The sequence below is a fragment of the Sebastes fasciatus genome, chromosome 5 (assembly GCF_043250625.1).
Source record: "Sebastes fasciatus isolate fSebFas1 chromosome 5, fSebFas1.pri, whole genome shotgun sequence".
Lineage (NCBI taxonomy): Eukaryota > Metazoa > Chordata > Actinopteri > Perciformes > Sebastidae > Sebastes > Sebastes fasciatus.
In genome coordinates, this window is record NC_133799.1 from 17,445,026 (window position 1) to 17,470,753 (window position 25,728).

Here is a 25,728-nt window from a genome sequence, read left to right on the forward strand (position 1 = left end):
AAAGTACAGAGGAGTTGTTCAACTTTCGCCTCGTTGGCAGATGCCAAAGCTTTCTGTCAGTTCAGGCCTCATCAGACAGGGGAGTTAGGGTAACATAAGATGATTGGCTGATTGGTGCTTTCTTCGGTTTTAAGTCATATTCCCAATGCGAGGTGTGCAGTCTGAAGTAATAATCCTGTCTAAATGGAAAACATGGCTTGGTCATAATCCAGCTGCCTCTCTGTTCCCTGAGTGTCTTCGTTAAACAATCTACCACGGTAATGAAGTGCTAATCTGCCCGGCTCTTTACACAAAGCATCTGCATGTCTCCTAGAGGCAGAACAGGTACACAACGGAGTGCTCTTTTCTTTGTTTGCTTGTTGCATTTCAAGAGTAAATGCACTCAAAATGCACAGGGCAGGAATAAAAGCAGCTGTAATCACGAACCCGGACAACTTTGACATCCATAGAGTTTGAATTAGTCAGCAACCGCTGTTTCACATCATAGACTGTATATAAGAAGTGGACGTAGTCACTGGGATGTAACTCACTGGTTTGAGGACTGCCGTTTTGAAGCCTCAAGTTCGGGATTTTAGCCGTTGTTTTTTTGCAACCAGAAGTGACAGCAGAGGTTGGAGCTAAATACAACCGAACGCTAAGCAATACATTTTTAGGCGACCAAAATGTTACAATTAATTTTCATGAACTGAAAACACACTGTGAAAGGATTCAAGTTGTAAGACAAAAACCCGGGCGACACCCAGACAGGACAACACCGTGGTAGCGACCTGTCAATCACAAGGTAGCCACGTCTAAAGCATACCCTGCTTTATGGTCTATTTGACTCTAAATGGGACCATAATTTACTAAATGAACATCATGCTGTATTGAAGAAGACTTGAAACTAGCGATTGAGACCATAAACTCATGTTTACAATATTTACTGAGGTAATAAATCAAGTGAGAAGTAGGGTCATTTTCTCATAGAGAAATACAATCAGACTTCTTTTTGCAACCAGAGGAGTCGCCCCCTGCTGGCTATCAGAAAGAATGAAAGTTTAAGGCACTTCTGCATTGGCTTCACTTTTCAGTCTCAGATATAGCCCACTATTTGTACATACAGTAGTGTACGCTCGTTTAAAGAAAGACCTGCTGCCCATGTCTGGTGTAGTCATATTTCAGGCCAGTGTCAGCATGTACACCCTGATAGCATTGCATTACTTTTTAATAGAACATTCTATCTATCAACAGCTTTTCCAATCATGTTCCCGGAGCAACACATACATTTCACATTATGTTGCTGTGCACCGTAATCTGTGGCATTAGCGGTCTAACTATATTAATCCATTTGCACTTTCCCCTGTTGATTAGAGCGCATGTGAAATGTGACGGTTGTTGGCTGGTATAGGGCAGCAGTTGCCTGAGGTGGCAGCGGGAGCGGGAGGTTTCATACCCAGCCACGTCCACATTCAGATCATGATTTATTACTCCCCCCATACCACACACACACACACACTCACAAACACGCTCACACTCGTGCACAACCACACCTTTCCCGACAAAGATATTGACACAAACTACACACGTACACACACACACAATGTCTGGCATTTAGGAGAACACACAAAAACACCAACGGCTGGAATAGAATATGACACCAATGAGTGTGCAGTGCATGAATCCATATGCTCAAATGTGAGCTGTCACATGTGGGTATTTGTGCGCGCGCTATAATTAATTACAATCCGAATGTGCGTATTCGCGTGCGAGTGAACTTCAGTGTTTGATTCAAAGTGAGATTTTAATATATTTTCCTCGCCAAGCAACCCAAAGTGCCATATGTGAATCTGCAGACTGAGAGTATAGCAAAGTCGGTGCGCTTTATGACAGTAGGGCTCTGTAGCAGATTAAAATATTTTGCTGATGAGGAAAACAAACAGGATAGAAATAAGGAAGTTATTAAAATGTGACACTCCTCAAATAGGCTTGTCTCATTTTCTTACAACTTCACCTCTGAGCACGGCTTGTGTGCTTTTTAGCCGAGTGTTGGCGTCAGTGTCCTGTGTGTGTGCGTGTGTGCGTCTGTGTAAGCAGTAAGTGTTGATGAGTGTGCCAATGTCACTGTGTGCACACTTTAATATCCCAGCAGAAAAAAAAAGCTGATAAGAGAGCAGAGAGAACGGCGGAGAGAGATCAAAAATCCCATACAGTGGAGAGCACTAGTCCATTGCAAGTGTGGCAGGGGTCACAGTCAATTTCAAAAGGAGCAGGTCTCGTATATTAGTGTCTGGAGAGACGGGAGACCCTCTTGCTCTCTATCATAAAGGGCCCGTTGCAGAGCAGGGCCAGATGTGATCAACATGGACCTTGTGGAAATCCCTACTGAGCTCAACTGTCTTATTGAGGGGCCGCAAGAACAATAGCAGCAGAACATGCAGACCAAGGCCTATGGTTTCTAATCATTATTTACAAACCCACAGGAATCCCTTTCATAAGCCTACAATAGAGGAACTGGCTTCTTCCAGACCTTCACATTACATTGAACGGGTGCAATAACGTACAGCAGTGCTATATAGCAAACACAACACTGTAGTTCTCGTACTTGCGAAGCAGTGTAAATATGGAACTGTATCCCTGAGCATGAAAAGTGGCGTTTGCCCAACACAGACAGCGATAAAACAAAGTTATTTCAGAACGAACTACAATCATGTTCAGTGTAATGAAGGAATATATATTTCCCAATGCATCTTATGGCTCCTTTATGTGTTTTTAATAGTGGAGTTATTTGGCTAAAGTTGTATAAGCTTATTAGTCTGTGTCTGTTCACTATAGGTTTTGGCCTCTTAAGGAGATTTTTATGCCTCAGCGCCGGCCGTGGCCGCTGGCATTGTGTTTTCAGGTTGTCCGTCCGTCCATACCATTATCGTGAACACGATATCTCAGGAAAGCCTGGAGGGGTTTTCTTCAAATTTGTCACAAACATCCACCTGGACTCAAGGATTAATTGATTAGATTTTGGTGATAAAGGTCAAAGGACAAGGTCACTGTGACCTCATGTCCGTCCCATTCTCGTGAATGTGATATCTCAGGAACGCCTTGAGGGAATTTCCTCAAACTTGGCACAACCGTCCATTTGGACTCAAGGATGACCTTATAGATTTTGGTGGTCAAAGGTCACTGTCACCTCACAAAACACGTTTTTGTCCATAACTCAAGAATTAATTTGCTAATTATGACAATTTCACACACATGTCTAACAGGATAAAATGATGAAGTGATGACATTTTGGACAGACATTGACGTAAACTGCAACTTGACGGTTGGGCGGAGCCATACAACTGCGAGGCGGCAATTTTTTTAATTAATTTGGATCAAGATAGGAATATAAAATATCAAAAACTATCCTTTAACATTATTGAATAATTGTCCTCGCAAATAACAATATGTATTCAAGACAGCTATATCATTTTCACTCCATGTTAATAAAGACAAACTATCAGTAAGTCAGGTCTGACAATGTCCAAGTGAATGATATCTGACACCCCCTAAATTAGAAAGTTGACAGCTGTCCACTCAACAGTAGCTGGTTGACCTGATGTTAATTTCACTGACGAGACAAGCTACTTCACAGCCACAAATCAGAGTAATCCATTGTGTTAAAGGTATGGTTGGTAATCTTGAGAAATTAGCAAGAGTACATTGATTTTAAAAATGATCCAACCGAATAACCCAGCCCAGTGATGCCAACTCTTTTCCAATGAAAGTAGCTAGCACCACTGGCTCCAAAAGTCACTAAATCTAGCGAAAAAGTCACCAAGTCAGCAACACTGACAGTCCGTCCGTTCAGGCCTCCCACCAAAGCCACTCCCCCAAAATTATCATTATGAACGTAAACAATGAACATGGCTATTGTTAGTACTCACAGCTGTCAAACTAGCAGCTTGTAGAAGACTCTGGTGACATGCAATGATTGCACAGGCATTTGATTTATGATTGCTGTCAGGATGTAATGAGAATTTCAACAAATATGTATTTTACCAACACTACTTACCCTACATTTAAAGAGTAGGGAAGTAGGAGGATTTATTTTGGGTGGCCATGATTCAGAAAGTAAAATTCACTTCATTTTTTCTTTGATAGACAACGTGAGGTGATTGTTGTCAGATAAACATCAAACCGTTCCGTTCCGACCATTATGAAAACAATGAGCAGTAATAAAAGTAGTTTACTGAAGAAATGTCAAAGGTACAAGACAATGGAGCCTTGGCCTCTTGAGGAAAATCAATGCATTTAACCAGTCAGAAGGTTGCATAAAGGAATGAGAAGCGTGGGGTGGGGTAGGGAGGGTTGGGGTGTGGTGACGGTGACGGTGTTTATTGCAGTCTGACAGATCTTCTTGTGGGCGATGCATTAGTCATGGTGCCTCATGGATTGGCTGCCAAGATCTGCTGTTGGCTCCAGCTCCAGCTTATTGCGGTTATTTACTTTGGTATTACTTTAGAATAATTACATGGAGTTGGCAGAGCTCATATGTCTTTAGGTGTCTTTGTGAATCGGTAAGCCTTTTGGCGCATTCACTGAGATGCTCTCACGCTATTGTGACTGAAACGTGACCGGAAACATAAGTGCTGATTTTCACATATGGGCTAAATTGATTTGGTGGCATATTCACCTTATATATTAGTTTTTAGAGGCTTGCGACTAGGTAACGGAGTTTTAAGTAGAAGACGATTTTTGATGTTGGCTGGTGCCAAGCTTAGCAACCCACTAGATTTACAACTGACTGGGCTTGTCACGAGCATTCTTCGGTGTTCTCTCCTCTGCTCATACTTCTTTCTAAGTTTGGCGTCCCTCTGTAACCTCAGAGCTCCCCCTCCACCCTCACACCTTACCCAAAGCAAACAGAGTCTGGAGAGTTTCCTCTGAAGCTGAGTGGCTACTTGACACTTGTGGGAGCAGGTGTTTGCCATTGTGACGACCGCAAACCTAAATCCAAAGTCACCATAGCCCACAGTAGTGAGAGTGCTATCTAGTTGTCAGTCAGTGCCGTGGCGCAGGCAGGCTAGCAGTCAGCGGTAATTGATGTGAGTGGAGCTGACATCCTGGGCAGAGCGCTTCAGGTTGGTCTCCGACTGGGACCGAGCAGCCCATCATTGCCAGTTATTAAGCAGCTTGCGCTCTGCTGCACTCACTCAGAGGGGAACAGCCTGTCTCTGGGTGTTTACATATGAATGTGTGTATGTGAGGGGGCGGGACAGTGGCGTGGTTGGCATGTACAGTGTGTATGTGTGTGTGTGTGTGTTAACAGGACAGGAAGGAGCACCAGGCCTGAATAGTTTCTTGAAGCAAAATCACTGAGTTCATTCCAGACCACAGGGCAGTTTTTCCCCTTTTAGATTAATCAATAGTTTCTAACTGCTACATATCTGCTTTTTATCTTTGCGATACTTGACTTGACAGTTGGCCCTGGTCAAGTTGTAAGGTCACACAGTGTTTATAGAAGGAAGCCGCTCCAGACTTCATGCCTGATTGGCTCACTCTACATTGTGTCTCTACTTTTCTGGCTGGCTTGTTGGCCAGTTGACCCACTTGTTCGCTGACTTGATATTATTGGCTAGCGCACTATACGCTGCTCTGTTAACGTCCTGATAAAGCTATCTGTGTTCTGCAATGTGCTGGGACATCTGCCCTCTGCTGAGCCTGTGTTGCTGTTGCTGTTGCTGCTACTGCACTTTGAACTGCTTTTTATTTTACGGCTTTTTAAACCGGCTGTATTGACTCAGAGGAAAACATCCAGCAAGGCAAATCCGTCTCTGGATGTTTACATACAGTGTGATCATTATAATTGTATCAATACGAAACTTATTTTAGTTCTACTTTATTTTACTTTGTATGGTATTTCAGGATTCACATTAATTTCGATTTAGTTAACATTTTGAGGTATTTGCCACTTATGTCTTAGGGTGCTAGAGTTGAGTAATATGTAACTAGTTCTCCTTTTTACCCCAACTGTGTTCTCTCACACTTCAGTTAGAGCATTGCCCTTCCCTGTCTGACTGCTAGGAGTTGCATCTCTTCATTGAAATTGAGTTCAGAAGTGTCTCTCCAAAGCAACACGTCCCTGTGTGCGAACGCCGCCATAAATAGCAGGCGTTATCGCAAGTGCTGCAAAGAATTTCCCTTTATTTGTTTGAACAGTTTATTACAGTACAACCTATAGCTCCAGTTCAAAACTGCCAAAAATGTGTTTTTGCTTCACCATTCTGAAGCATCCATGTTATCTAGTTTACATCCAATCCTTGATTTGTTTTCCATTTAGGCCTGTAGTAGCACACTGAACCACACAGAGCTGTCCATGGTGCTGAAACTCCAGCATCTCCCTCTCTGTCATTGTTCAACAACAAGGGCTTCCCCTCTGTTTCTCTCCACACCCACGGCAGATCACAATCCTAACCTTATGAATATTAACGCAGGCTTCGCCATACAGTCGGGAATCCCGGGAATCCTTCATGAATATTGATGAGGGGTCCCTCGTGAGCCTCTGAAATCTGCACATTGGTTTGGTGCCCTATATTCAAAACTCCCTCCTGTGTCAGTGGGCTAGATGAACCTTGCATAGCGAGGGTCTATTCATGAGGTTTATAACAGCAGCATGGGGGAAAAGCCACTTAATGCACGCTGACTCTGTACAGTGGATTAGCTGGTTTTAATATTCAGGTCTGGTCTTGGCCTGAGTGTGCCCTTTCAACTGTCCAAGGTGCTGAAATGCAGGCGCAAGCTTATGTACCAGGGGAACAGTGAGCACCCCCCGATGTATACTGTGATGGTCTTTCCCATTGTAAATCACATTCTGTGAATATTAATGCTCGCACCTCCATTAGCTTGAGGAAATATTTTTTTTTTTTTCCCGTGCTCTGAGGCACCCCAAAGAGTCCGTGAGTAATATGATCTGCTCCTAACACCTGTCCACATGCCTCCTCTATTTATGCAATGAGATTAGAATATAGCCCTGCGCTCTGTCAGCGTATCCTTATACAACGGTTCATATGATATCTGACAAAAGGTTATTCCTCGTTTTTTTGTGCGTTTTCCTACGAATGTCCAGCAACATGTGACGCACGTGTCAATTTTCACTCGTTACATGCATACAGTCTTTTCAAAATAAACCTCCGTCTTCACAGGAAACAACTTGGTTAGGTTTAGGCAATAAAACTACTTCGGAAAATATTGTGGTTTGGGTTAAAATAACTCCGGAAGTGGCATAACTTAAGTACGGAAATTACGTGACGGCAACAAACTACTTAGTAAGGTTTAGGAAAAGATCCTGGCTTGAGGCAAAATAACTCTGGAATTGACGTAACTTAAGTATAGAAGTTTTGCGACAAATAAATCAACGTTGACTTCTGGTTTCACATGGGGTACAAACACTGGTCTCCTGGGTGAATGTCTGGTGTTTTTGACCCACCCGTCCACCCTGTTTTTATACTTACTGTTTCATAATTATGTGGATTACATATTAATTTATTTTGTGGAATAAATTCTAATTACAGTGCATTACTTTTTGTAGGAATAGCTACAAACAGTTTATAAGAACAGCCTGGTTGTAAATTGTGTAGCCTAAATCTACCTCAAATAAGCATGGGAAATATGTCATCAGTTTTACAACGGTAGAAGTAGTATAGACCAAAAAATAGCACTTTGAAAGAGCATGTACACATGCACATATACACAAACAGTGCATCTGGTGCTGACAGATCCAGTGGCTCATCTAGGCCTGGTGGAGTGTGAAGAGCCACCTCTTTCTCTCTCAGAGAGACGCAGGCTGCTGTGGTCTGGGGTCTTGGCTGTGAATCCCAGACGCTGCTCCAAATCCTGTCAGTCAGCCTCCGCCGTCCTCCATGGTTGAGAGAGGCAGGACAGCAGAGCAGATTTCTCTGTGTTTTTCTACACCGGCGAAGGCAGCGCCTGCCAACACACATCAGCACAGACGCACCTGAAGGCAGTTGACTCCCGTTTCATTACTGCAAGCCGAACAGCTTTTTTTTTAGGGGGGGAAGGATATGTTTTGTGTGTGTGTGTGTGTGTGTTTTTGCACATTGGAGAACAGGCTGTTATCAAAGGAGACAAATTCAGATAGATGATCTTTGGTTTTGCAAAAGTGTTTTATAAACCAGAAAGATTTTACAATATCTTGTATTCTGCCAATATGCAGAGGTGTAATCATGCAGGCTGTTCTCATACACCGTTCGTAGCTATACCTACGAAAAATAATGCACTATAGTTTGTATATATCCCACCAAATCAATTTGTATGTAATAAGGCTGTCAAAATTGGTCAGAATTGACTTTCAAATATTTGTAAAAAATACAAAAAAAAAACGTTCGAACTATTTGGGTATCTATGAAAGATCTATGAAAGTGATGTGCGAGGTAGAAAGCCATGGTAGTGCTGCTTTTTTTCCACAAGTGAATATTAATTTTAATTAATATTATATATATATATGAACTTGGGGTTGATGGGTGGTTCCAAAAACATTAGACTTTGCCCAGGAGACCGGTGTTCTTACCCCGTGTGAAACCAGAAGTCAACGTTGATTTATTTGTCACTTAACATTCGTGCTTAAGTTACACCACTTACAGAGTTATTCTAACCAAAACCACAATCATTTCCCAAATGTAACCAAGTAATGTCATGTCTAAACATATTGAAGTTGTTTCCTGTGAAGACGGAACTTTATTTTGAAAAGATTATATGCATGTAACGAGCGGAAATTGACGATTGATTAGGAAAACGCACATAAAATGAGGAATAACTTTTCGTAAGAGATCATGCTATCAATCAGCTATAAATGTGTTGTATAGTAAAAGCAATAAGCTTATTTATTACACAATAAATCACTGCATTTTATACCATATCCAAAACAGCGTGATAAACATAGGAATTACAGACATAATAGCTGGTTTTAATTACACTGAAAGATGATCAATATCATTTGACTGTTTATCTTCTTTTGAATTCAATTGGAAATCTGTTGTGACCATAATATTCTCATGAGACGATAAAGATTCAGCACATGAAACGTAATGAAGGGTGATTGTTTCTTTATTAGCGTGGATGCCAGTCGCTGGCCTATCACTGATTGTTTTTTTGTACACAAGCAGAGAAACCCTGTTTTCTCCTCATGCCTAATTATTTTGCGACTCCACAGGAGGCATACAGAGAACACATTCCTGTCTTTTTCTGACAGTCGATACCTTTTGTTTTGTCACTTGTTCTCTGTGTGACTCTCTTGTCTCTCTCACACTTTCTCCTTTACTGCTGCGAGTAGCCCCGACACTCTGAGGAAATCAACTTCTCTGTCAGAGTTTAGATAAATATGAAAACTACATAGCGACCCAACAAAAGGAGAGACTCCTTGTAATGGTACCTCCGCACTTGCTCTCATTCTTACTCTCTCTCTCTCTATCGCTTTTCTCCTCACTGTCCTTTCGATCCGTAATTGGAAATTTCCTCTGCTTAGCCCTGTCGGAGTGAGGGACAATGCGGCATCCATGTTCTGTGGAGCATGGTCGGGAGAAATAGAGCATTGTCTCATGTAGGCGAGGCAAGCATGGTCTGGGGACTTATCTAAATTGAATATCTGTCCTGTTTTTTAGGCTTATAATGAGAGTGACACAGTCGAGCACGGGGTCTTTCGCACCACTGACAACCCTCCTCTCTTTGAAAAGTTGACAGATAACATGGAATAGGATACATGAAAGCACATGGCTCTGTGGGAATACCGCCGCCCGACGGCACATTATTACAGAAAACAATGTTCACACCCAATTACAGGAGGAGAATTTCTATTCAGGCTACTTTATTGAGAGTGGTTTTTCTTTACATATATAATGGTTTTGGGCAATACAGGTAGATATAGGCGCCTTCAAAATATTACATCCATCTTAGGTTGGTGACCTTTTGTGTAAATGCTGAAATTCTGTTGAACATTGCTTTTATGACAGAACTGCATACTTCTACCATGTTGCTGTTCAAAATTAGAAAACCATTTCTTCAATTGTGATTTAAAGTAGAAGTAGGCAGTATATTGTGGCTTCATTGGGAAAAAATTCCATAATAACCTTTCAGCATATTGTAATTCAAGTGCTCTGAGAGAAAACTAGACTTCTGCAACTCCTCATGGCTCTGTTTTCAGATTTCAGATTTCAGATTTTCCTATTGAGCGTTTCTATTGGCTGTGCTTCGGGTGGTGGGCGGTGCTTAGTATTTCCTCAACTATTGTCCACATGGCTGCTGAGCACAGACTTTCTCATAGCTCACTTTCTTATAGCTAAACAGTACATTACAAGATGTTTCTGAAAACATTTGAGGAGAGAAATCGGCATTACAGTAACAGAATATTGATTCATATTTGATCAGCGCTGCCTAGTTTGACTGTTTGATTGGAGTTCGTGAGTGATTGACAGCTGCTCAGAGACGGCCGGTTCCAGCTCGGCTCTGATTGTTTGTTTTCCTCTGGTCTGTGAAATCCTGCAGATGCCATTAGGAACGACGGAGGACACAGAGGCACATGATTTTTTTCAGATTACCTGTCTCATGCACTACTGTCAGGATATAGTGACTGTAAAAATACTTTTTTTTTAAATCATATTTGCTCCATTTCTACCTACTGCAGCTTTAACGCTTTCCCCAGTGATGCCTTGTTGTTAGCTGTGTTGTTTTCATGCATCTCTCTTAGTTCCCCATACCTCACCAAAGATACAATGACACTGCAGTACTAATAGCACTTTTACTTGATCTTGTTTTGGCTGGCTGCTTTATCCTCCAGCCGGCAAGATAGCGCGGCTAAGATCGTTATTAAATTGGCTCGTTCCTTTAACCTTGGCTTCTGATAATGTCGTCTTTTAGAGGAAATTAAAGTTGGTTGTGAAAGCAATTGAGATATGAGAAGAATGGCCCCGGCTAGCAGGTAGAGAGCTGTTAACTGTATCAGCCTTTCTTTTTTTTTTTTTTCCTTTCTGTCACAGTGATAAAACACATTGTGGTCATTTGTTTTCTTCGTCCGTATCATATCACGGCATCACGCAGGATAAATAAAGTTTCTCATGAAATATTATTCCATCTCAAAGTGTGCCTCGTGGGCAGGCTTACTGAACCTCCCGTTTCTTTTTCATTTGAGCTGCAATGAAAATATCGATGTAAAGAAAACATGTCAGTCCAGAACAAGAGGCTGTGTATAATGAGCAGGCAGATGGTCTTAAGGAGAATACTAAGCAATGGTGATGACAGACAGGCTGACAGGCTGGCACAGACCCTGCCACTCAGGAGACCAGGGGAGAGGCCAGGGCAGTTTCTATCACTGTCAATGCCCTCCCTCCCTCTGTGTGTCTGTCTTTCTCTCTCTGTCTCTCACGTTTGTCTCTTCCTCTTTCACATCCGTCTCTCACCCCAACATCCTCTCCTGTTGTTTTGTTTCAAGAACTTGAAGGATTCCCGTTATAAAACGATGTAAACAGAGCCGGTGTTTGATATCTGATGTGGTTGAGAGATACCTCGCACAGGTTCCATTCTCATTTCATTCTCACGTTAAATAAAAACGATCGGAGCCTGCACAGATTCCGCGAGCATCCTTCCTCTGTGAGATTAAACATTCAGGAGATTGTTTTCATTTATTTCCCTCCACGCCAAACCGCCACTCTTCGTTCATCTTCCTCCTTCGACGAAATGAGAACCGGTGGAAGACAAATGCACAAAGTGCGTTCACATGACTTCTTGCTAATGAGGTTGCTAATTAACACTAGCTGGAGTAGAGAAGGTGAGAAGCTCTGGCTAGGAATAGACGTGCAAGGTCTTGCAAGTTTCTCTTTCTTCTTTTGCGGCGCTACATGTGCAAGCTTGCTGTGGATGTTATCTGTTTTAATTTGTCCAGATGGAAGCTGAAGTGGTTGAATGTTTGAGGGAGAACTTAATGTCCGGGTAAAGCAGAAATAAATCAGCATGTCACACCACGGATAGATGTGTTTCAAAATCATGAAAAAAATAAGGATTCTCTGCTCTGAAACGCTGGGGGCGTGTCCGCTGCGGGCTCTGAAACCAGGCCAAACACGGGTGAGAGCTGATTATTAGGGCAGTCAATCGAATGAAATATTTAATCCCGATTAATCACATGATTGTCCGTTGTTAATCGAGATGAATCGCAAATGAATCGCACATTTGTAATGTTCACAATGTACCTTAAAGGGAGATTTGTCAAATATTTAATACTCTTATCAACATGGGAGTGGGTAAATATACTGTACTTGCTTCATGCAAATGTATGTATATATATTCATTACTTACATTATTACTTATTACATTAAAACAATGACAAATATTGTCCAGAAATCCTCACAGGTACTGCATTTAGCATTACAAATATGCTCAAATCCTAACATGGTAAACTGAAGCCCAACAGGCAACAACAGCTGTCAGTGTGTCAGTGTGCTGACTTGACTTTAACTTGCCCCAAACTGCATGTGATTATCATAAAGTGGGCATGTCTGTAAAGGGGAGACTCGTGGGTACCCATAGAACCCATTTTCATTCACATATCTTGAGGTCAGAGGTCAACGGACTCCTTTGAAAATGGCTATGCCAGTTTTTCCTCGCCAAAATATTGCGCAAGTTTAGAGCGTTATTTAGCCTCTTTCACGGACATGGTTGGTACCAATGGCTTCCTTAGGTTTTTTTTGTTTCATATGATGCCAGTTTCTTCACTCTAGCTTTGCCCGCTACAACCTTAAAATCACAATTTGCGTTAATGTGTTAAAGAAATTAGTGGCGTTAAAACAAATTTGCATTAATGAGATATTGTCACATTTACTTTGACGGCCCTACTGATTACATATACAGTTACAGTATATACTTAGACATGTTGGCCATCCCATTGCTGTGTCCTGTGTGACTTCCACCGGCCAAGCCAGCTAACTTCAGTTTTGCCCTATGCTAAATTGAATGGGGATAGAATAATTAAATCGGGCGGCTGTTCTAGACTTGATCAAATTCTGATAGTGAGTCATTTTGCGGGGGTTGTAACGCTCAAAAAAATGTATCCACCGCAACAGTAGCGACGGAATAGGCTCCAGCGGAGCCTATGATTTAAGCACAAGTTAAACTTAACTTGGTTGTGATTGGACGGTTGGTAAAAACGATTAAGGATTCTTTGACAGCCCACTGGTATTTGTTCCGGTATGCCAGATGGCCAGTACACCACTGCTGCAGGCTTTGGTAAGTAAGTGTTGTAACTCACGATTGAGTGGGAGAACCGCTGCTGCCATATGCTTATATGGTGTTAGGGGAAGGGTTATGCTAAGGATGACTCCAGAGCGTAACTCCACAATTCAGTACTATGCAGATTACAGTCTTTTCACATGTTTTCAGCACTTTCCCCCCATTTTCTAGCACATATAATTAGTTTACAAACAAGTCTTTACTTCACCGGAACTTTAAAACCAATATGCACACGATTGGAGTCAAACCAAGATAACGGCAACCCAACCCCTTGTTCTGCTGCAGTTTTTACTGCTCAAGGTCGTCTATCTGTGTGTCAGTCTGGTGGCGGGAGAACAGGACACCGCCAGCCCTTATATCTCTGATGGTAGACTAATATGATGGAGCAGAGCCACGCAGAGTGAAGCGGAGCAGAGCTATATTTAGGATACTTTGGTTCCGGTGACCGTGGCTCTTAGATCCACTACAGCCCCTCAGAGCATTCACTTTTGTTCAGCCTCCGGAGGTACAAGAGCTCACTGTTACCCTTCAGGGAGGTATTAAACTGATGGATACTGCATTTCAATGAGATACAGACACTGTTATTCCTACATTTATTGGATGAAACACAGTAACAGAGCAGTGAGATTCCGTATCCTCCTGTATTTTGTTCCGGTGGCCTGGCTGTGCTTATTTTGTGTTGCTGGCTGTCATTAATTATATATTTTCTGTTTACTCCAGAGCCCTGTTGAATAATTCTTCCCGTTTAACCTTTTTTTATTCATTCCGGCCCCTTTAGCTTGAAGAGGTGAATTTCCTCTTGCTCGGATGTTTTTATGTATAGAATTTTCTACGTGGGGTCTGAGGTCTTTTTGACATTAGGCGATAATGTCCGTCAGGAGAATATATGCAAGGATATGTTTATAAATGTCTTCTCCTATAGGTTTCGTCCTTCCTGCCGAGTGCCAGTGTCTGCCGACCAGCCCTCTGTGAAGGTCATCAGTGGAATTGGAAAGTGCACTTTGCAGAGTCAAACAGATGCAGGGTGCAGATAGCACATTGTTTATCTAATCTTGTATCAGCGCTGTAACGAAGTACAAACAAAGTCCCCTCACAATCAGATGAGAGCTCAGGAGCTTTTTACACTGTCAAGGACTTGATATATCTGCCCTGGAAGTTGTTTACGGGGTTGGATTCTGGCGAGTGTGAGTGCTCACGGTAGCAGCTTCCAGTCTAGGAAGTAACTTTGGACATTTCTACTTACAGAACTTAAAACGCTTTTTCTCCTTTAAATATAGAGACACTGCTCCTCTAGTCTGTCTTCTCCTCCAGTCTCTCCTCTTCTCCTCTAGTCTCCTCTCCTCTCCTCTAGTCTCCGCTCTTCTAGTCTCCTCTCCTCTCGTCTCCTCTCCTCTCGTCTCCTCTTGTCTCCTCTCTTCTCCTTTAGTCTCCAGTCTCCTCTCTTCTCCTCTAGTCTCCTCTCTTCTCCTCTAGTCTCCCTTCTTCTCCTCTAGTCTCCTTTCCTCTAGTCTCCTCTCATCTTGTCTCCTCTCCTCTAGTCTCCTCTCTTCTAGTCCCCTCTCTTCTCCTCCAGTCTCTTCTCTTCTCTCCTCTTCTCTCTTCTCTTCTCTTCTCTTCTCTTCTCTTCTCTTCTCTTCTCTTCTCTTCTCTTCTCTTCTCTTCTCTTCTCTTCTCTTCTCTTCTCTTCTCTCCTCTCCTCTCCTCTCCTCTCCTCTCCTCTCCTCTCCTCTCCTCTCCTCTCCTCAAGTCTGTTCTCTTCTCCTCTCCTCTCCTCTACTCAAGTATCTTCTCCTATACTCTTCTATTGTCACCCCTCTTCTCCTCTCCTCTCCTCTCCTCTCCTCTCCTCTCCTCTCCTCTCCTCTCCTCTCCTCTCCTCTCCTCTCCTCTCCTCTCCTCTCCTCTCCTCTTCTCTTCTCTTCTCTTCTCCCCTCCTCAAGTCTGTTCTCCTCTCCTCTCCTCTACTCAAGTATATTCTCCTCTACTCTCCTATTGTCACCCCTCTTCTCCTCTCCTCTCCTCTCCTCTCCTCTCCTCTCCTCTCCTCTCCTCTCCTCTCCTCTCCTCTCCTCTCCTCTCCTCTCCTCTCCTCTCCTCTCTTCTCTTCAAGTCCTCTCTCCTCTCCTCTCCTCTCTCTGCCTCACCTCCCTCCGATTTCCCCCCTTGTTAAGCAAATGAGTGCTTCAGAAATTGACTGCGATTTCCACCGCTTGCCGAGGCCCCTGAGTGATTTTGTGCTAGGCCTTAGTTGGAGCTGGAGCCGAGGCCCAGGCACTCTGCGGTCTGAATAATGATGGCAGCACATTGACTGAGGTCTTAAATTAAGGGTACTTATCTTAATTGAACATCTGAAATAATGTTTTATTTACAACAAAGGGAAGGTGCCGGAGAAATGAAGCGGTCTGCTCTGCTCTCTGAGTGCTGACTGCCTCTCTCGCTCTCTCCTGCGCTGCGGTTGATTAAGCTCCAGTTGCTGCAGTATACATTTCTGATGTGAAGGTCATTATATCATTATGACTGCGGTTCAGAGGTCATGCGTTCTCATTACCCGTCATCTAGGTGTGCTTTCATTGGCTGTTCCTTTTTGGTACATTTTCAGTGCACAAATATTTTTCCTATTATTTAATTATACCTTTTATTCAGGGTCACAATCTTTAAGAGGTTACATATTTGGATTAATCCTATTATTTTCTGTTTTTGCCAAAAATCTGATTCTCAAGGCACTAGGGTAGTGGCTGGTTTTTGTGTTTTGCACGTGGAGTAAATGTACAATTGGCTTTTAGTCAAACATTCCATTTCTCTACCTATAATCAATACATAAAGGTAGCTTTAAAGTCCGGTTAAAGCATACAAACAAATCACCAAGTATATAACATTAGGTTTCAAAATCATGACAAAATAAGCAATATTCTCTCTGCTGGGGGCGTGTACGCTGAAGGCGCTGAAACCACACCCAATCGTTGTTGAGAGTTGATGACATACTATGTACAGCATACACAACAATTCTTGTTGGTCATGTAACTCTGCGTGTTACTTTTGCAGAATATTAACACATCATGCACCGGCTATCTTCTGTTAAGCCCTTTGCTTACTTGAAAATGATAAAATAATTAACTCGTGCGGCTCTTCTAGACTTTCCAAATGTTATCAGACGGAATCGATCGAATTGTGATTTTGGAAAAAGTCATTTCGCAGCGGTTGTGACACTCAAAACAATGTATCCAACGTTTTATAGCCGCAACCAGGGCCGACTTAACGCATAGGCCATATAGGCGGTCACCCAGGGCGCCACCTTCTGGCTCATTTTCTGCATTGAGGTAACAAATGAACAAATAAATAAAGGAAGATATACACTTGTCACCCCTGTAACTCTCTTTCTCACACTTTTTCATCTGCGCAGCTGCACTTATTTGTTAATTAAAGTGTAAATTGTAGTGAAACAGACTAGACACTTTTACGCCAACAATATCAAGGACCAATTGTTTATTTAAATTATTATAAATACAGTTATTTATGAAAATACAAATCTTCGTTTTTGTTTTAAAACCATTGTGATGTCTGATGTGTATTGCGATTTACGGGGCTAGGGAGGGGTTATGCTAAGATCGAGCCATGATTTCAGGCCCTCCCAAAAAATCATGAACACAAAAATAGAGAAAAACAGTCTAAAGGACTAACTCCACAACTCACTTCTACATAGTTCAGTCTTTTCACATGGTTTCAGCACTTATTCTCTAACATGTATAATGTGTTGAGAAACATCCATCCATCCATTTTCTTTCCGCTTATCCGGGGACCGGGTCGCGGGGGCAGCAGGCTAAGCAGGGAATTCCAGACGTCCCTCTCCTCAGCAACGTTTTCCTGCTCTTGCTGGGTTTAGAAACAAAGCTCTGAAAATGACCTACACTAATAACGTGGACTGTTTGGCAGGCCTGCAGTAATATGGCAATAATGCAATGCATGAGAAGCTCAGACCACCGCAGTACGAGTTCATAAGGAGTGTGTGTGTGTGTGTGTGTGTGTGTGTGTGTGTGTGTGTGTGTGTGTGTGTGTGTGTGTGTTTGTGCTAAAAACAGAAAGTACAGTAGCTCTCAGAAACTTGATTGCAACAATGAGTTTTTTTTCCCCACAGCATTAATCAGTCGTATTGTTACAACAATTTGCCCTGATTGGCTCCCCATCGGAGTGATTATGCAAATCCCAGCCAACCAAATGTCACGTCCGGCCTCCAGGCACACCTCTCCTGCTCTCCCAACGGCAACGTGGCTGCTGTGATTGAGATAGCTGATATTTGACTGAGCGCCGGCATACCTTCTTCTGATCACTTCGGTGATTACAGTACATGAAATTACTAGTTCTGAGGGAAGAACGGCTGAAGATAGCATTTAGCCAGCACGAGTGAAAGAGAGGCAGGCTGGGAGAATTGATTGAGATTTGCAGCAATTACGCGTCATTCTTTGTGCAAAACATAGAGCACGTTGGATTCTGCTATCGTGTATCTCTCTAGGTATGGCGGCGCATTTGAACGAGACTATTGATAACTTATGTAATAGCAATTTTATGGTGACATTAATGGTGTGTATGAAATGGAGCCTATTTAAGCTTTAACTCTGACCATATGGGCTAGAAGGACTGCTCCATGGCAGCACAGAGCACTATTAAAAAGATCCAAAGAGGTGCTGTACTGCGGTGCATGTGGCGGGGGTGACCATTACCACCTACGTCTCTCCCAAGGACAAATGCATCTCCTGAAAGTGCAAACAAAACAATTTTAGTGTAGATTCTGGAAGAAAGTTAACTTTTCTATAGTTTGCTGTGATGCATGTGTATATACAATATATCAAATGTGTGTATTTGTGTGTATGTATGGGGTGTTTTTCAATTTATGTAAATGTTCACAGCGTATTATTTGCTATAAATACCAATTTTGTGGATGCAATTTGTGCATATTGGCGTGTTTGACAGTGTGTGTGTGAGGGTGTGTTTGTGTGAGTGTATGGCTCCCCTCCAGTCATGTGTGCCATCTGCTACCTCTGCAGGTGACGCCACCCAGGGCTGATGTTGTTGATGCATCATCACACCCTGCTCCATCACCTGTCCCACGCTATTACCACACAACACACTGACTAATGAACCTATTGGATGCACCTTCTCTTGTGAGTCCCTCCGTGTGTGTGTGTGTGTGTGTGTGTGTGTAAATGCCATGTGTTTGAAGGGCTCATTCATCATTACCTTGTCATTATTTATTGTTCGTACCATCCACAGGTCATGACCTCTAAAAGGCACACGCGTTGCCTTATCGGCGCCGTTCTTCTCTCCGGTGTCTGTCTTTGTCTCAATCAAACAGAACAATTAGAAGTGCTTCTAGCAAATGTTCTCTTTTATCCTCAGAACTATGTGAAGGCTAATCCTCCACAGGGAGCGATCATATATAATGGATGGCTTCCCTGTCGCTACCATTTAGCCTTGAGAACCCAAGTTCCACATCTGACTTGAAGATCAATGGTGGACTCTGTCTGTGTGCTGTCAGTCAAAACGGTGGCCTTGCTGGCCCGGCTGCCCTATGGAGCAACTAGCTGCTTATCTGACCACTTGGCCATTAGGGGGTTGTTAAGAAGAGAGGAGTGAAACCACCCAGGGACCGCTGAGAGGCTCCTCCTACTCCCAAAATATGGCCTTACTCCTTCGTGTCTTTTGTCGTCCTCCACCCAGACGGCAACCTCCAGGTCTGAAAAGTGAAGCCAATGCTGAAGTGCCTTAAACTTGCATTCTTTCTAACAGCCAGCAGGGGGCGACTCCTCTGTTTGCAAAAAGAAGTCTGATTGTATAGAAGTCTATGAGAAAATGACCCTACTTTTCACTTGATGTATTATACCTCCACGCCGGTGACAGCCGTGGCTGGAGACATTATGTTTTCGGGTTGTCCTTACTCGTGAACGCGATGTCTCAGGAACAAGGAGGGAATTTCTTCTAATTCTGTACAAACGTCCGCTTGGACTCAAAAATGAACTGATTAGATTTTAGTGGTCTTAAGTCAAGGTAAATGGTAAATGGACTTGGACTTATATAGCGCTTTTCTAGTCTTCCGACCACTCAAAGCGCTTTACACTACATGTCAGTATTCACCCATTCACACACACATTCATACACTGATGGCAGAGGCTACTAAGGTGCCAACTTTGCCCATCAGGATTTAATCTAAATACTCATTCACACACCGATGGCTATGCCTCCGGGAGCAATTTGGGGTTAAGTGTCTTGCTCAAGGACACATCGACATGTGACCCGGAGCAGCCGGGGATCGAACCACCGACCTTCCGATTGGTGGACAACCTGCTCTACCCTCTGAGCCACACCCGCCCGCCAGGGCAAGGTCACTATGACTTCACAAAACATGTTTTTTAAGCCCCAACTCAAGAATTCATATGCTAATTATGATAATTTCACACAAATGTCTAATAAGATAAAATGATGAAGTGATGACATTTTGGATAGGCATGTCCAAGCGGAGGCATACAACCGTGATCCCATTATCCCAGTAAACATTGTAAACATGAGTTTATGGTCTCAATCGCTAGTTTCAAGTCTTCTTCAATAGAGCATGATGTTCATTTAGTAAATAACCTGCTTTATGATATGCTGTAGGGCGTGGCTACCTTTTAATTGACAGGTCGCTATCACGGCGTTGTCCGGTCTGGGAGTTGTCCGTTTTTTCGTCTTTGACCTTTAACCCTTTCACAGTGTGTTTTCAGTTTATGAAAGCAACCCTTTCGGTTGCACTCAGCTCCACCCTCTCATGCCACTTCTGGTTGCAAAAAAAGCAAGATGACGACTGCCAAAATGCCAAACTCAAGGCTTCAAAACAACAGTCCACAAACCAATGGGTGACTTCACGGTGACTACGTCCACTTGTTATACACAGTTTATGTCTCCACCACATCCTACTCTCCATGTTTCATTTCCTTTCATCTCTCCTCTCCTCTCCTCTCTTGTCCTACTGAGATTATCCCTTCACACATTGAGACAGCTCAGACAAAGCCTTGCTCAAGGGCACCTTGACACCAGTTGTTAGAGGAGAGAGCGGTGTGTGTTTTCATTGCCTCTCTCAGCCAGCTTCTCCCAGCCAGTCGCAGCGTTTGAACTGCTGACCTCCCAGTATCACGTCTTTAGCCGTGTATGCGCATGTCATTAAAAGCAATTGTGAAAAACTCCGAGGGGCAGTTTTGGCTTCAGTAAGATTTAAATTCCAACCTCAGGGCCATTCAGCAGACACTCGGTGCTCCAGAGTGCTTAACACCAGGAAGTTAGTTCCAAACCACTTCTCCTAATTAACCTCAAATAAGTCCAGTGTTAATGTTGCAGAGATGCACACTTTTTTGTGATTGTGTGGCCAAAGGAGTTGGTTTGTGTGTGTGGTGCACGAGCAAGTGGTGAAAAAAAGCTTCTGTCAGGCTGAAATGCAACTTGGAGCTTGATACATTCTCTCTCCTCTTACTGGTCTTTTTCTTTCCCCATCCTTCTCTATCCGCTCCTTCGATGCCAGCCCCCCCTTACTGCCATTTACCTCCCTCATTATCAAATGTTAGATGCTTTGTCTAACTCCAGATGAATATTCCTTCAATATTTTGTCAGCTTAGGCTATAAAGATGCCTCTTTAGCCTGCCCCAGCTAATGAACGAGCAAATACAAGCAGTAAATGCTTTCTAGTATTCTAGTGTTCATAGTTTTTCCATGTTGTCTTACAGTAATATTGCAGTACAACTAGAGAGAAAGAGAGGGGTCTGGCAAAAGTCAAAGAATCTCCCTCAGCATTCCTAAAACATTTGTTTTATACTTCCTATATATGATGTAGAAATCTTTGCAGACATATACGAATTTAGTTTCCAGTTAAGTTTCACTTAATGTGTTATGTAGTCATGTCCACAACAACAATAAAAAAGTGGCATAATTCACTTAGAGGCAATTTGGAGGAATTCTTAAACCACCAACCACATGAATAATTAAGAAAAGATGTTACAAAGTGAGTATTTCAGAATTTCTTTTTTTAATTTAACACATAAAAAAGTGCAAAAAAATGCAGGTGAAAATCAAATTATACAAATATAAATTGCAGTGCAAACACTCACTTGTACCATTTATTACTTTTTTATTATCACTTTGTGGAACTCAGCAGCTCATTTGCATTTTCTCTCCACTTTTCTCTGTTGTGACTTCTTCTGAGCTCTTCTCATCATTAGAGGACCTGGTTACTTTAAACGGTGTCGTCTGGCAGCAGGAAACAACTTTTAGATTTGTGGGTACATAACGATTCTTTGTTGAAACTCCATAAATAAACCAAATTAACTTCAATTATACATTATATTAATAAAGTTGTTTTCTTAATTGCAGTGACATTTGTTGAATAGTTTAAGTTCAATTACACTTTTAAAACTGATGTTAGCATAAATTTGCAATGCAAAACTATTGTGTTGTCCTCTAAGTATTATTAATAACAAGTGATATAACTACTTTCTAAAACACTACCAATTATTGTGTGGCTAGTGGCATGACAGTTAAAGCAGCAGTGGGTAGAAATGGAACAAATATGATTAAAAAATACATTTTTATAAAACGGTCACTTTATCCTGACAGTAGTGCATGAGACAGTTAATATGAAAAAAAAATCATGTGCCTCTGTGTCCTCCGGTGTCCTCTGGTGCGCCTAATGTCATCTGCAAGATTTCACAGACCGGAGGAAAACAACCAATCAGAGATGAGCTGGAGCCTGCTGTCTCTCAACAGCTGTCAATCACTCACAAACTCCGACCAAACGGTCAAACTAGGCAGCGCTGATCAAATATGAATCAATATTCTGTTACTGTAATTCCTATTTCTTGCCTCAAATGTTTTCAGAAACATCTAGTAGTGCACTGTTTAGCTCTAAAATGAGAACGTTTGTGACCCGGTAGCCATGTTGAGAACAGTTGAGGAAAAACCAAGCACCGCCCACCAGTCGGAGCACAGCCAATAAGAACGCCCTCGCTCTCTGAAATTACCTGTGATTGGTCAAAGTCTCCCGTCACGTGCTAGATTTTCTAAAGCCTGAAAACAAAGCCATGAGGAGGTGCAGAAGTCTAGTTTTCTCTCAGAGCACTTGACAACACTTTATAATATGCTGAAAGGTTATTATAGATTTTTTTCCCAATGATGCCAAAAATACTCTGCCTACTGCAGGTTTAAAACAAGGCTACCTGTTGTAAAGGCTCCAGTGTATCAATAGCCTTTCAGTGCACTCTGTGGTCGGCTCGTGCTTCAGTGAGCCTCAGGCAGCTATTTCTTGATTTTATACTCTTATATTATCTTGAAATCTAATTGTTTGTGGAGTCCCACGCACAATGAGCTGATTGAGTGAACTCAGAACCCGAAGCTAGTCACAAACAACTACAGCAACAATGAAAATATCAAGAACAAGGTAAAGGGTACAAAGGTACAGATAAAGGACAAACAATGTTGTTTTCCTCCCTGTTGATTTATTTGTTTTCCATTCCACCCGTCTACCCGCTGTGCTCCCAGCCGCTTTACATAATGTTGATTTCTACGGTCCAAATAGACTGCTATGATGAATTTCTCAGGGCTTTTATTTGCCTTTGATAGATAGCGCACAACAGAGAACGACATTTTAAAAAAATATATATTTTCCTTTTTCCCCTTTTCCCTCAAACTGGCCTTTTAATTCAGTAGGCTGCTACTGTACCTTCCGCCTACCTCCTACCTGTGTGTGCTGCTTTCAGCACTTTCTAGCCTGGGACGTTGCTGGCAGCCTCCGTGCTGGACCACTGCCTCACATCATCAGGACTTCCTACACCCCCCATAATATTAATTATCTTATCGAGCAAAGAAATCTCCCAATGATGAATGTAAGATATGTGCTTTACTAAGGGTGGAGGGTGAGGAGCAGAGGGAGGGATGCAGAAGTGGGAGGAAGGATATAATTATTACTGATAAGTATCGATCCCCCCATCTCTGCCCCTCTGTTTGCCCTCCTCGCCCTCCCCGCCCTTCCCTGCCTATTGAGTTACGGGTCTGCAGTGCCTAAGTAATTTGTAATGGGCATTCACTGTGGCAGTGCAGAAATCCTATTTTGTGATGGCGAGCTAATGTGATCAGGAGCATTTTAAGCTGTTTTTTTGGTGCTCTGAAATTACATCTGTTCCTCAGAGGGCTCTCTCTCTCTCTTTGTCTCTCTCACTTTCTCCCTCTCTCTCTCTCAGTGATCTGATTAGATGGGCAAACTGCACCGGCTGGTTGGGCTTCCTTCCTGTATGACACACACACACACACACACACACACACACACACACACACACACACACACACACACACACACATACGCCAACCTTGATACGGCCGCCTTGTCCCGAATGTTTCGTGACCCATCTGCCATCTCCGCCCTTCTTTCCATGTCTCTGTTTCTCCATCCCATCTCAGTGTCATTGAGTTTTTTGCGGTTGGAGAAATTAGCAGACTCAGTCAAAGTGCTCATCTCCACTGTCCTGCAACAGCAAGAACAGACTGCCATGCCGAGATAAATTCATACTCTGCATCATAGTATGCAGTAATAGACTTTTATCAAACTCCTAAACCAACACATTCTCACTCCCAGCTCGTCAAATACTGTCGCTTGGTCAGTGGCCCTACGCTTCAAACTATAACGCTCTAGGTACCCCTCTATAGCGTCAGTTTTGGACGTGTCAGGGAAGGCATGCCAGTTTCTGCTCGTTAAATGCAAAGTGTCCTTTCAAAATAAACTTACGTGTTCATAGGAAATGTACAGTTTCCACTTGTTAAATGCATACGGTGTAGGGATGTCACAATACCAGACATTTAGTAGTCAATACTAATACCAGTGAAATTCCAGGATTCTCTATACTAATACGATACCACAGTAAAAACAAAAGTAAAACAATAAATCCCATGTACTTCAACATACGCTCCTTATTACCGTTTGAGTTCTAGTTTTTGTTAAGAAGTTAATTCCCATAAGTCCCTCTCTATTGTCTATTTTATGTTCCTGTGAAAACATCTCCTAAAAAACAACTGTATTTATTCAAGTTTTTTTGCCAGAAACTACATTTTTTAAGATTACATTTTAACACATCATGATAACGTTAGAATTTACCTTCGGTAAGCAGCTCAGTCCTGCAAGGTGCTAACAGCTAACGTTAACTAGCTCTCGTCCTGCCAATTTCAACACAGATTTGTTGTTCGCAGTGTAGCATTAGAGGGTGAGTCCCCTGAATGCGATAGTGAGTTTACTGCGTCCCAAAGACATTTTCCTATCATCCCCGGGACGTTAGTCTCAAGCCCTGATGGTACCTATGGTACCTGCGGTACTGTAGAAAGACGAGTACCATCATGTTTTCAGAATTTTGGCATCGAATTGGTACCGAAGTATTGTTCTTTTGTGACCCTAACAGTGTGTTTTCAAAATAAACTTTCAACGTTAGTTTACTTAGCTTTTAGGGTTACTTATGATACAAAACTGCCGGTATTGGTTAGGTTTTGGCAACAAAAGTACTTGGTTAGGCTTAGGGAAATATTGTGGTCTGGGTTAAAATAAGTATGTTTGTTACATAAAATAAGTACGCTTGTTACGTAACTGACGTTAATAAAGTATGGAAATAAGTACAGAAGTTACGTAACAAAAAAGGTAAAATATCTCAACGTTGACTTAGTTTCTGCAGTCTGACCATCTGCACGTTAGGACGCATTGGGGTTCATAGTTGTAGCCTTAACCTCAAGGTCACCAGGGTGCCCCAGCTTACATGATTCATTTAATGTGGCTAGCTTTGCATTATTGTTTGTGTTGAAAATACCATTGACCATGGTTCATAGTTGACCTTCCTATAGTTTATCTACCATTCATGTGCATAAAACGTATTCGTGAAAACCAAATGGTATAGGTTCTTATCATTCATTTGCATTTTTTACTAGCCTCGTGGTTTATGAGTGTGATAAATTCTCTGTAAGCTCTGCAATATTTTAAAGATCTAAATCTTAATGTATGCATCGCTTCCATAGTCGTCTGTGCTGCCTGGAGATGTTTGTAATGGTAATGAATCAGTTCATCAGTGGTTCCACAGCCAGAGGACTCTCCTCTGGAGGTAAAAAGGACTCATAGTTGCACACAGACATTAAAGCCCCGGCTTGGATAGTCGGTGAGCAGCCCGAGAAGAAGATTGTTAGAACAAACATCCACTTACAGCTCACGCTCCCCTCTGCCTCCGTCTGAGCACAGCAGCCCAGCCCAGTGCCAGGATACTGTCAGAAAACTGTGCTGTCGTCAGGAAACATATTTATTTCCTTTCTGCCCGCCTGCCTGCCAATCCCCACGGAGCTGTTTAGTGTGAAGGCAGAGATTTGACAGAGTGGAGGCAGAGAGAGAGAGCAGAGAGAGAGAGAGAGAGAGAGAGAGAGAGAGAGAGAGAGAGAGAGAGAGAG

General features: G+C 42.5%; 1 protein-coding gene across 1 annotated transcript in view; it reads left to right on the forward strand.

Moving 5' to 3' along the window:
* Positions 1-25,728, forward strand: part of agbl4 (AGBL carboxypeptidase 4) — a 323,638-nt gene that overhangs the window by 60,571 nt on the left and 237,339 nt on the right. The window lies entirely within an intron of this gene.